The following is a 14,709-nucleotide window of genomic DNA, read 5'->3' on the forward strand; positions in this document are numbered from 1 at the left end:
GGCTCTATCTCAGCTGATGCTAAAGTCGCTGGACAAAAAAGAGTCGGAGGGTATATGGGCGTCAACTTTGACCAAGGATCATCTACATTTAAATTAGGTTCTTCGGGCATGGGAGACGCGGATCTTAATGTGTTTAGTGGAATTTTGGGAAGCAAAGCCAATGCTCATGCTACTTCGAATGGTGATATGGAAATAATCATGAACGGCGGCAAATATGATTTTATTGGTGGTTATGATAAGTACGATAATGTTGATGCAAATATGGACATCAGTGCTGAACAACTGGTTCAAGCTACAGCAATGGCAAAAGGTGGATTGACAGCAGATGTATCATCTGCGTATGATGATCGCACTGGTAACCAGTTTTATGGTATTTACGAAGGTCCTGACAGCATTATTTCATTGAAAAGTGACAGTTTAGGTGGTGCCTCTGCATCTCATATAGCTGGCATTCATGATAAGTTTGGTAAAGCCAATGCTAAGGCTTCGATGGGTGGAATAATCTCAGTTGAAGGTGGAAAATTCTCAATGTATGGTGATAAATATGGACACCAGGACAATGACATGATGGTAAAACTTGCTAAAGATTCTGAATTAAATGCTGATGTATTTTCTAAAGGCTCCTTCTCAGCTGATGCAAACGTCGCTGGAGGAAAAAGAGACGGAGGTAATATAGGTGTCAACTTTGACCAAGGATCATCTACATTTAAATTAGGTTCTTCGGGCGTGGGAGACGCGGATCTTAATGTGTTTAGTGGAATAATGGGAAGCAAAGCCAATGCTCATGCTACTTCGAATGGTGATATGGAAATAATCATGAACGGCGGCAAATATGATTTTATTGGTGGTTATGATAAGTACGATAATGTTGATGCAAATATGGACATCAGTGCTGAACAACTGGTTCAAGCTACAGCAATGGCAAAAGGTGGATTGACAGCAGATGTATCATCTGCGTATGATGATCGCACTGGTAACCAGTTTTATGGTATCTACGAAGGTCCTGACAGCATTATTTCATTGAAAAGTGACAGTTTAGGTGGTGCCTCTGCATCTCATATGGCTGGCATTCATGATATGTTTGGTAAAGCCAATGCTAAGGCTTCGATGGGTGGAATAATCTCAGTTGACGGTGGAAAATTCTCAATGTATGGTGATGAATATGGACACCATGACAATGACATGATGGTAAAACTTGCTGAAGATTTTGAATTAAATGCTGCTGTATTTTCTAAAGGCTCCATCTCAGCTGATGCTAAAGTCGCTGGAGGAAAAACAGACGGAGGTTATACAGGTGTCAACCTCGACCAAGGATCATCTACATTTAAATTAGGTTCTTCAGGCATGGGAGACACGGATCTTGATATTTTTAGTGGAATAATGGGAAGCAAAGCCAATGCTCATGCTACTTCGAATGGTGATATGGAAATAATCATGAACGGCGGCAAATATGATTTTATTGGTGGTTATGATCAGTACGATAATGTTGATGCAAATATGGATATCAGTGCTAAACAACTGGTTCAAGCTTCAGCAATGGCAAAAGGTGGATTGACAGCAGATGTATCATCTGCATATGATGATCGCACTGGTAACCAGTTTTATGGTATTTACGAAGGTCCTGATAGCATTATGTCATTGAAAAGTGACAGTTTAGGTGGTGCCTCTGCATCTCATACGGCTGGCATTCATGATATGTTTGGTAAAGCCAATGCTAAGGCTTCAATGGGTGGAATAATCTCAGTTGACGGTGGAAAATTCTCAATGTATGGTGATAAATATGGCCATTATGACAATGCCATGACGGCGAAACTTGCTGAAGATTCTGAATTAAATGCTGATGTATTTTCTAAAGGCTCCATCTCAGCTGATGCTAAAGTCGCTGGACGAAAGAGAGTCGGAGGGTATATGGGCGTCAACTTTGACCAAGGATCATCTACATTTAAATTAGGTTCTTCAGGCATGGGAGACGCGGATCTTAATGTGTTTAGTGGAATAATGGGAAGCAAAGCCAATGCTCATGCTACTTCGAATGGTGATATGGAAATAATCATGAACGGCGGCAAATATGATTTTATTGGTGGTTATGATAAGTACGATAATGTTGATAAAAATATGGACATCAGTACTGAACAACTGGTTCAGGCTACAGCAATGGCAAAAGCTGGATTGACAGCAGATGTATCATCTGCATACGATGATCGCACTGGTAACCAGTTTTATGGTATTTACGAAGCTCCTGACAGCATTATTTCATTGAAAAGTGACAGTTTAGGTGGTGCCTCTGCATCTCATATGGCGGGCATTCATGATATGTTTGGTAAAGCCAATGCTAAGGCTTCGATGGGTGGAATAATCTCAGTTGACGGTGGAAAATTCTCAATGTATGGTGATGAATATGGACACCATGACAATGACATGATGGTAAAACTTGCTAAAGATTCTGAATTAAATGCTGATGTATTTACTAAAGGCTCCTTCTCAGCTGATGCAAAAGTCGCTGGAGGAAAAAGAGACGGAGGTTATATAGGTGTCAACTTTGACCAAGGATCATCTACATTTAAATTAGGTTCTTCAGGCATGGGAGACGCGGATCTTAATGTGTTTAGTGGAATAATGGGAAGCAAAGCCAATGCTCATGCTACTTCGAATGGTGATATGGAAATAATCATGAATGGCGGCAAATATGATTTTATTGGTGGTTATGATCAGTACGATAATGTAGATGCAAATATGGACATCAGTGCCAAACAAGTGGTTCAAGCTTCAGCAATGGCAAAAGGTGGATTGACAGCAGATGTATCCTCTGCATATGATGATCGCACTGGTAACCAGTTTTATGGTATTTACGAAGCTCCTGACAGCATTATTTCATTGAAAAGTGACAGTTTAGGTGGTGCCTCTGCATCTCATATGGCGGGCATGCATGATATGTTTGGTAAAGCCAATGCTAAAGCTTCAATGGGTGGAATAATCTCAGTTGACGGTGGAAAATTCTCAATGTATGGTGATAAATATGGCCATTATGACAATGACATGATGGCGAAACTTGCTGAAGATTCTGAATTAAATGCTGATGTATTTTCTAAAGGCTCTATCTCAGCTGATGCTAAAGTCGCTGGACAAAAAAGAGTCGGAGGGTATATGGGCGTCAACTTTGACCAAGGATCATCTACATTTAAATTAGGTTCTTCGGGCATGGGAGACGCGGATCTTAATGTGTTTAGTGGAATTTTGGGAAGCAAAGCCAATGCTCATGCTACTTCGAATGGTGATATGGAAATAATCATGAACGGCGGCAAATATGATTTTATTGGTGGTTATGATAAGTACGATAATGTTGATGCAAATATGGACATCAGTGCTGAACAACTGGTTCAAGCTACAGCAATGGCAAAAGGTGGATTGACAGCAGATGTATCATCTGCGTATGATGATCGCACTGGTAACCAGTTTTATGGTATTTACGAAGGTCCTGACAGCATTATTTCATTGAAAAGTGACAGTTTAGGTGGTGCCTCTGCATCTCATATAGCTGGCATTCATGATAAGTTTGGTAAAGCCAATGCTAAGGCTTCGATGGGTGGAATAATCTCAGTTGAAGGTGGAAAATTCTCAATGTATGGTGATAAATATGGACACCAGGACAATGACATGATGGTAAAACTTGCTAAAGATTCTGAATTAAATGCTGATGTATTTTCTAAAGGCTCCTTCTCAGCTGATGCAAACGTCGCTGGAGGAAAAAGAGACGGAGGTAATATAGGTGTCAACTTTGACCAAGGATCATCTACATTTAAATTAGGTTCTTCGGGCGTGGGAGACGCGGATCTTAATGTGTTTAGTGGAATAATGGGAAGCAAAGCCAATGCTCATGCTACTTCGAATGGTGATATGGAAATAATCATGAACGGCGGCAAATATGATTTTATTGGTGGTTATGATAAGTACGATAATGTTGATGCAAATATGGACATCAGTGCTGAACAACTGGTTCAAGCTACAGCAATGGCAAAAGGTGGATTGACAGCAGATGTATCATCTGCGTTACATGATCGCACTGGTAACCAGTTTTATGGTATCTACGAAGGTCCTGACAGCATTATTTCATTAAAAAGTGACAGTTTAGGTGGTGCCTCTGCATCTCATATGGCTGGCATTCATGATATGTTTGGTAAAGCCAATGCTAAGGCTTCGATGGGTGGAATAATCTCAGTTGACGGTGGAAAATTCTCAATGTATGGTGATGAATATGGACACCATGACAATGACATGATGGTAAAACTTGCTGAAGATTTTGAATTAAATGCTGCTGTATTTTCTAAAGGCTCCATCTCAGCTGATGCTAAAGTCGCTGGAGGAAAAACAGACGGAGGTTATACAGGTGTCAACTTTGACCAAGGATCATCTACATTTAAATTAGGTTCTTCAGGCATGGGAGACACGGATCTTGATGTTTTTAGTGGAATAATGGGAAGCAAAGCCAATGCCCATGCTACTTCGAATGGTGATATGGAAATAATCATGAACGGCGGCAAATATGATTTTATTGGTGGTTATGATACGTTCGATAATCTTGATAAAAATATGGATATCAGTGCTGAACAACTGGTTCAGGCTACAGCAATGGCAAAAGCTGGATTGACAGCAGATGTATCATCTGCATATGATGATCGCACTGGTAACCAGTTTTATGGTATTTACGAAGCTCCTGACAGCATTATTTCATTGAAAAGTGACAGTTTAGGTGGTGCCTCTGCATCTCATATGGCGGGCATTCATGATATGTTTGGTAAAGCCAATGCTAAGTCTTCGATGGGTGGAATAATCTCAGTTGACGGTGGAAAATTCTCAATGTATGGTGATGAATATGGACACCATGACAATAACATGATGGTAAAACTTGCTAAAGATTCTGAATTAAGTGCTGATGTATTTTCTAAAGGCTCCTTCTCAGCTGATGCAAAAGTCGCTGGAGGAAAAAGAGACGGAGGTTATATAGGTGTCAACTTTGACCAAGGATCATCTACATTTAAATTAAGTTCTACAGGCATGGGAGACGCGGATCTTAATGTGTTTAGTGGAATAATGGGAAGCAAAGCCAATGCTCATGCTACTTCGAATGGTGGTATGGAAATAATCATGAACGGCGGCAAATATGATTTTATTGGTGGTTATGATCAGTACGATAATGTTGATGCAAATATGGAGATCAGTGCTAAACAACTGGTTCAAGCTTCAGCAATGGCAAAAGGTGGATTGACAGCAGATGTATCATCTGCATATGATGATCGCACTGGTAACCAGTTTTATGGTATTTACGAAGGTCCTGACAGCATTATTTCATTGAAAAGTGATAGTTTAGGTGGTGCCTCTGCATCTCATATGGCGGGCATTCATGATATGTTTGGTAAAGCCAATGCTAAGGCTTCGATGGGTGGAATAATCTCAGTTGACGGTGGAAAATTCTCAATGTATAGTGATGAATATGGACACCATGACAATGACATGATGGTAAAACTTGCTAAAGATTCTGAATTAAATGCTGATGTATTTTCTAAAGGCTCCATCTCAGCTGATGCTAAAGTCGCTGGAGATAAAAGAGACGGAGGTTATACAGGTGTCAACTTTGACCAAGGATCATCTACATTTAAATTAGGTTCTTCAGGCATGGGAGACGCGGATCTTAATATTTTTAGTGGAATAATGGGAAGCAAAGCCAATGCTCATGCTACTTCGAATGGTGATATGGAAATAATCATGAACGGCGGCAAATATGATTTTATTGGTAGTTATGATCAGTACGATAATGTTGATGCAAATATGGATATCAGTGCTAAACAACTGGTTCAAGCTTCAGCAATGGCAAAAGGTGGATTGACAGCAGATGTATCATCTGCATATGATGATCGCACTGGTAACCAGTTTTATGGTATTTACGAAGGTCCTGACAGCATTATGTCATTGAAAAGTGACAGTTTAGGTGGTGCCTCTGCATCTCATACGGCTGGCATTCATGATATGTTTGGTAAAGCCAATGCTAAGGCTTCAATGGGTGGAATAATCTCAGTTGACGGTGGAAAATTCTCAATGTATGGTGATAAATATGGCCATTATGACAATGCCATGACGGCGAAACTTGCTGAAGATTCTGAATTAAATGCTGATGTATTTTCTAAAGGCTCCATCTCAGCTGATGCTAAAGTCGCTGGACGAAAGAGAGTCGGAGGGTATATGGGCGTCAACTTTGACCAAGGATCATCTACATTTAAATTAGGTTCTTCAGGCATGGGAGACGCGGATCTTAATGTGTTTAGTGGAATAATGGGAAGCAAAGCCAATGCTCATGCTACTTCGAATGGTGATATGGAAATAATCATGAACGGCGGCAAATATGATTTTATTGGTGGTTATGATAAGTACGATAATGTTGATAAAAATATGGACATCAGTACTGAACAACTGGTTCAGGCTACAGCAATGGTAAAAGCTGGATTGACAGCAGATGTATCATCTGCATACGATGATCGCACTGGTAACCAGTTTTATGGTATTTACGAAGCTCCTGACAGCATTATTTCATTGAAAAGTGACAGTTTAGGTGGTGCCTCTGCATCTCATATGGCGGGCATTCATGATATGTTTGGTAAAGCCAATGCTAAGGCTTCGATGGGTGGAATAATCTCAGTTGACGGTGGAAAATTCTCAATGTATGGTGATGAATATGGACACCAGGACAATGATATGATGGTAAAACTTGCTAAAGATTCTGAATTAAATGCTGATGTATTTACTAAAGGCTCCTTCTCAGCTGATGCAAAAGTCGCTGGAGGAAAAAGAGACGGAGGTTATATAGGTGTCAACTTTGACCAAGGATCATCTACATTTAAATTAGGTTCTTCAGGCATGGGAGACGCGGATCTTAATGTGTTTAGTGGAATAATGGGAAGCAAAGCCAATGCTCATGCTACTTCGAATGGTGATATGGAAATAATCATGAACGGCGGCAAATATGATTTTATTGGTGGTTATGATCAGTACGATAATGTAGATGCAAATATGGACATCAGTGCCAAACAAGTGGTTCAAGCTTCAGCAATGGCAAAAGGTGGATTGACAGCAGATGTATCATCTGCATATGATGATCGCACTGGTAACCAGTTTTATGGTATTTACGAAGGTCCTGACAGCATTATTTCATCGAAAAGTGACAGTTTAGGTGGTGCCTCTGCATCTCATACGGCTGGCATTCATGATATGTTTGGTAAAGCCAATGCTAAGGCTTCAATGGGTGGAATAATCTCAGTTGACCGTGGAAAATTCTCAATGTATGGTGATAAATATGGCCATTATGACAATGACATGATGGCGAAACTTGCTAAAGATTCTGAATTAAATGCTGATGTATTTTCTAAAGGCTCCTACTCAGCTGATGCAAAAGTCGCTGGAGGAAAAAGAGACGGAGGTTATATAGGTGTCAACTTTGACCAAGGATCATCTACATTTAAATTAGGTTCTACAGGCATGGGAGACGCGGATCTTAATGTGTTTAGTGGAATAATGGGAAGCAAAGCCAATGCTCATGCTACTTCGAATAGTGGTATGGAAATAATCATGAACGGCGGCAAATATGATTTTATTGGGGGTTATGATCAGTACGATAATGTTGATGCAAATATGGACATCAGTGCTAAACAACTGGTTCAAGCTTCAGCTATGGCAAAAGGTGGATTGACAGCAGATGTATCATCTGCATATGATGATCGCACTGGTAACCAGTTTTATGGTATTTACGAAGGTCCTGACAGCATTATTTCATTGAAAAGTGATAGTTTAGGTGGTGCCTCTGCATCTCATATGGCGGGCATTCATGATATGTTTGGTAAAGCCAATGCTAAGGCTTCGATGGGTGGAATAATCTCAGTTGACGGTGGAAAATTCTCAATGTATAGTGATGAATATGGACACCATGACAATGACATGATGGTAAAACTTGCTAAAGATTCTGAATTAAATGATGATGTATCTTCTAAAGGCTCCATCTCAGCTGATGCTAAAGTCGCTGGAGATAAAAGAGACGGAGGTTATACAGGTGTCAACTTTGACCAAGGATCATCTACATTTAAATTAGGTTCTTCAGGCATGGGAGACGCGGATCTTAATATTTTTAGTGGAATACTGGGAAGCAAAGCCAATGCTCATGCTACTTCGAATGGTGATATGGAAATAATCATGAACGGCGGCAAATATGATTTTATTGGTGGTTATGATCAGTACGATAATGTTGATGCAAATATGGATATCAGTGCTAAACAACTGGTTCAAGCTTCAGCAATGGCAAAAGGTGGATTGACAGCAGATGTATCATCTGCATATGATGATCGCACTGGTAACCAGTTTTATGGTATTTACGAAGGTCCTGACAGCATTATTTCATTGAAAAGTGACAGTTTAGGTGGTGCCTCTGCATCTCATACGGCTGGCATTCATGATATGTTTGGTAAAGCCAATGCTAAGGCTTCAATGGATGGAATAATCTCAGTTGACGGTGGAAAATTCTCAATGTATGGTGATAAATATGGCCATTATGACAATGACATGATGGCGAAACTTGCTGAAGATTCTGAATTAAATGCTGATGTATTTTCTAAAGGCTCCATCTCAGCTGATGCTAAAGTCGCTGGACGAAAGAGAGTCGGAGGGTATATGGGCGTCAACTTTGACCAAGGATCATCTACATTTAAATTAGGTTCTTCAGGCATGGGAGACGCGGATCCTAATGTGTTTAGTGGAATAATGGGAAGCAAAGCCAATGCTCATGCTACTTCGAATGGTGATATGGAAATAATCATGAACGGCGGCAAATATGATTTTATTGGTGGTTATGATAAGTACGATAATGTTGATAAAAATATGGACATCAGTACTGAACAACTGGTTCAGGCTACAGCAATGGCAAAAGCTGGATTGACAGCAGATGTATCATCTGCATACGATGATCGCACTGGTAACCAGTTTTATGGTATTTACGAAGCTCCTGACAGCATTATTTCATTGAAAAGTGACAGTTTAGGTGGTGCCTCTGCATCTCATATGTCGGGCATTCATGATATGTTTGGTAAAGCCAATGCTAAGGCTTCGATGGGTGGAATAATCTCAGTTGACGGTGGAAAATTCTCAATGTATGGTGATGAATATGGACACCATGACAATGACATGATGGTAAAACTTGCTAAAGATTCTGAATTAAATGCTGATGTATTTTCTAAAGGCTCCTTTTCAGCTGATGCAAAAGTCGCTGGAGGAAAAAGAGACGGAGGTTATATAGGTGTCAACTTTGACCAAGGATCATCTACATTTAAATTAGGTTCTTCAGGCATGGGAGACGCGGATCTTAATGTGTTTAGTGGAATAATGGGAAGCAAAGCCAATGCTCATGCTACTTCGAATGGTGATATGGAAATAATCATGAACGGCGGCAAATATGATTTTATTGGTGGTTATGATCAGTACGATAATGTAGATGCAAATATGGACATCAGTGCCAAACAAGTGGTTCAAGCTTCAGCAATGGCAAAAGGTGGATTGACAGCAGATGTATCATCTGCATATGATGATCGCACTGGTAACCAGTTTTATGGTATTTACGAAGGTCCTGACAGCATTATTTCATTGAAAAGTGACAGTTTAGGTGGTGCCTCTGCATCTCATACGGCTGGCATTCATGATATGTTTGGTAAAGCCAATGCTAAGGCTTCAATGGGTGGAATAATCTCAGTTGACGGTGGAAAATTCTCAATGTATGGTGATAAATATGGCCATTATGACAATGACATGATGGCGAAACTTGCTAAAGATTCTGAATTGAATGCCGATGTATTTTCTAAAGGCTCCTACTCAGCTGATGCAAAAGTCGCTGGAGGAAAAAGAGACGGAGGTTATATAGGTGTCAACTTCGACCAAGGATCATCTACATTTAAATTAGGTTCTACAGGCATGGGAGACGCGGATCTTAATGTGTTTAGTGGAATAATGGGAAGCAAAGCCAATGCTCATGCTACTTCGAATGGTGGTATGGAAATAATCATGAACGGCGGGAAATATGATTTTATTGGTGGTTATGATCAGTACGATAATGTTGATGCAAATATGGACATCAGTGCTAAACAACTGGTTCAAGCTTCAGCAATGGCAAAAGGTGGATTGACAGCAGATGTATCATCTGCATATGATGATCGCACTGGTAACCAGTTTTATGGTATTTACGAAGGTCCTGACAGCATTATTTCATTGAAAAGTGATAGTTTAGGTGGTGCCTCTGCATCTCATATGGCGGGCATTCATGATATGTTTGGTAAAGCCAATGCTAAGGCTTCGATGGGTGGAATAATCTCAGTTGACGGTGGAAAATTCTCAATGTATAGTGATGAATATGGACACCATGACAATGACATGATGGTAAAACTTGCTAAAGATTCTGAATTAAATGCTGATGTATTTTCTAAAGGCTCCATCTCAGCTGATGCTAAAGTCGCTGGAGATAAAAGAGACGGAGGTTATACAGGTGTCAACTTTGACCAAGGATCATCTACATTTAAATTAGGTTCTTCAGGCATGGGAGACGCGGATCTTAATATTTTTAGTGGAATAATGGGAAGCAAAGCCAATGCTCATGCTACTTCGAATGGTGATATGGAAATAATCATGAACGGCGGCAAATATGATTTTATTGGTGGTTATGATCAGTACGATAATGTTGATGCAAATATGGATATCAGTGCTAAACAACTGGTTCAAGCTTCAGCAATGGCAAAAGGTGGATTGACAGCAGATGTATCATCTGCATATGATGATCGCACTGGTAACCAGTTTTATGGTATTTACGAAGGTCCTGACAGCATTATTTCATTGAAAAGAGACAGTTTAGGCAGTGCCTCTGCATCTCATACGGCTGGCATTCATGATATGTTTGGTAAAGCCAATGCTAAGGCTTCAATGGGTGGAATAATCTCAGTTGACGGTGGAAAATTCCCAATGTATGGTGATAAATATGGCCATTATGACAATGACATGATGGCGAAACTTGCTGAAGATTCTGAATTAAATGCTGATGTATTTTCTAAAGGCTCCATCTCAGCTGATGCTAAAGTCGCTGGACGAAAGAGAGTCGGAGGGTATATGGGGGTCAACTTTGACCAAGGATCATCTACATTTAAATTAGGTTCTTCAGGCATGGGAGACGCGGATCTTAATGTGTTTAGTGGAATAATGGGAAGCAAAGCCAATGCTCATGCTACTTCGAATGGTGATATGGAAATAATCATGAACGGCGGCAAATATGATTTTATTGGTGGTTATGATAAGTACGATAATGTTGATAAAAATATGGACATCAGTACTGAACAACTGGTTCAGGCTACAGCAATGGCAAAAGCTGGATTGACAGCAGATGTATCATCTGCATACGATGATCGCACTGGTAACCAGTTTTATGGTATTTACGAAGCTCCTGACAGCATTATTTCATTGAAAAGTGACAGTTTAGGTGGTGCCTCTGCATCTCATATGTCGGGCATTCATGATATGTTTGGTAAAGCCAATGCTAAGGCTTCGATGGGTGGAATAATCTCAGTTGACGGTGGAAAATTCTCAATGTATGGTGATGAATATGGACACCATGACAATGACATGATGGTAAAACTTGCTAAAGATTCTGAATTAAATGCTGATGTATTTTCTAAAGGCTCCTTCTCAGCTGATGCAAAAGTCGCTGGAGGAAAAAGAGACGGAGGTTATATAGGTGTCAACTTTGACCAAGGATCATCTATATTTAAATTAGGTTCTTCAGGCATGGAAGACGCGGATCTTAATGTGTTTAGTGGAATAATGGGAAGCAAAGCCAATGCTCATGCTACTTCGAATGGTGATATGGAAATAATCATGAACGGCGGCAAATATGATTTTATTGGTGGTTATGATCAGTACGATAATGTAGATGCAAATATGGACATCAGTGCCAAACAAGTGGTTCAAGCTTCAGCAATGGCAAAAGGTGGATTGACAGCAGATGTATCATCTGCATATGATGATCGCACTGGTAACCAGTTTTATGGTATTTACGAAGGTCCTGACAGCATTATTTCATTGAAAAGTGACAGTTTAGGTGGTGCCTCTGCATCTCATACGGCTGGCATTCATGATATGTTTGGTAAAGCCAATGCTAAGGCTTCAATGGGTGGAATAATCTCAGTTGACGGTGGAAAATTCTCAATGTATGGTGATAAATATGGCCATTATGACAATGACATGATGGCGAAACTTGCTGAAGATTCTGAATTAAATGCTGATGTATTTTCTAAAGGCTCCATCTCAGCTGATGCTAAAGTCGCTGGACGAAAAAGAGTCGGAGGGTATATGGGCGTCAACTTTGACCAAGGATCGTCTACATTTAAATTAGGTTCTTCAGGCATGGGAGACGCGGATCTTAATGTGTTTAGTGGAATAATGGGAAGCAACGCCAATGCTCATGCTACTTCGAATGGTGATATGGAAATAATCATGAACGGCGGCAAATATGATTTTATTGGTGGTTATGATAAGTACGATAATGTTGATGCAAATATGGACATCAGTGCAGAACAACTGATTCATGCTACAGCAATGGCAAAAGGTGGATTGACAGCAGATGTATCATCTGCATATGATGATCGCACTGGTAACCAGTTTTATGGTATTTACGAAGGTCCTGACAGCATTATTTCATTGAAAAGTGACAGTTTAGGTGGTGCCTCTGCATCTCATATGGCGGGCATTCATGATATGTTTGGTAAAGCCAATGCTAAGGCTTCGATGGGTGGAATAATCTCAGTTGACGGTGGAAAATTCTCAATGTATGGTGATGAATATGGACACCATGACAATGACATGATGGTAAAACTTGCTAAAGATTCTGAATTAAATGCTGATGTATTTTCTAAAAGCTCCATCTCAGCTGATGCTAAAGTCGCTGGAGCAAAAAGAGACGGAGGTTATACAGGTGTCAACTTTGACCAAGGATCATCTACATTTAAATTAGGTTCTTCAGGCATGGGAGACGCGGATCTTGATGTTTTTAGTGGAATAATGGGAAGCAAAGCCAGTGCCCATGCTACTTCGAATGGTGATATGGAAATAATCATGAACGGCGGCAAATATGATTTTATTGGTGGTTATGATAAGTTCGATAATCTTGATAAAAATATGGACATCAGTGCTGAACAACTGGTTCAGGCTACAGCAATGGCAAAAGCTGGATTGACAGCAGATGTATCATCTGCATATGATGATCGCACTGGTAACCAGTTTTATGGTATTTACGAAGCTCCTGACAGCATTATTTCATTGAAAAGTGACAGTTTAGGTGGTGCCTCTGCATCTCATATGGCGGGCATTCATGATATGTTTGGTAAAGCCAATGCTAAGGCTTCGATGGGTGGAATAATCTCAGTTGACGGTGGAAAATTCTCAATGTATGGTGATGAATATGGACACCATGACAATAACATGATGGTAAAACTTGCTAAAGATTCTGAATTAAATGCTGATGTATTTTCTAAAGGTTCCGTCTCAGCTGATGCTAAAGTCGATGGAAGAAAAAGAGACGGAGGGTATATAGGCGTCAACTTTGACCAAGGATCATCTACATTTAAATTAGGTTCTTCAGGCATGGGAAACGCGGATCTTAATGTTTTTAGTGAAATAATGGGAAGCAAAGCCAATGCCCATGCTACTTCGAATGGTGATATGGAAATAATCATGAACGGCGGCAAATATGATTTTATTGGTGGTTATGATAAGTACGATAATGTTGATAAAAATATGGACATCAGTACTGAACAACTGGTTCAGGCTACAGCAATGGCAAAAGCTGGATTGACAGCAGATGTATCATCTGCATATGATGATCGCACTGGTAACCAGTTTTATGGTATTTACGAAGCTCCTGACAGCATTATTTCATTGAAAAGTGACAGTTTAGGTGGTGCCTCTGCATCTCATATGGCGGGCATTCATGATATGTTTGGTAAAGCCAATGCTAAGGCTTCGATGGGTGGAATAATCTCAGTTGACGGTGGAAAATTCTCAATGTATGGTGATGAATATGGACACCATGACAATGACATGATGGTAAAACTTGCTAAAGATTCTGAATTAAATGCTGATGTATTTTCTAAAAGCTCCATCTCAGCTGATGCTAAAGTCGCTGGAGCAAAAAGAGACGGAGGTTATACAGGTGTCAACTTTGACCAAGGATCATCTACATTTAAATTAGGTTCTTCAGGCATGGGAGACGCGGATCTTGATGTTTTTAGTGGAATAATGGGAAGCAAAGCCAGTGCCCATGCTACTTCGAATGGTGATATGGAAATAATCATGAACGGCGGCAAATATGATTTTATTGGTGGTTATGATAAGTTCGATAATCTTGATAAAAATATGGACATCAGTGCTGAACAACTGGTTCAGGCTACAGCAATGGCAAAAGCTGGATTGACAGCAGATGTATCATCTGCATATGATGATCGCACTGGTAACCAGTTTTATGGTATTTACGAAGCTCCTGACAGCATTATTTCATTGAAAAGTGACAGTTTAGGTGGTGCCTCTGCATCTCATATGGCGGGCATTCATGATATGTTTGGTAAAGCCAATGCTAAGGCTTCGATGGGT

The sequence above is a fragment of the Styela clava genome, chromosome 3 (assembly GCF_964204865.1).
Source record: "Styela clava chromosome 3, kaStyClav1.hap1.2, whole genome shotgun sequence".
Lineage (NCBI taxonomy): Eukaryota > Metazoa > Chordata > Ascidiacea > Stolidobranchia > Styelidae > Styela > Styela clava.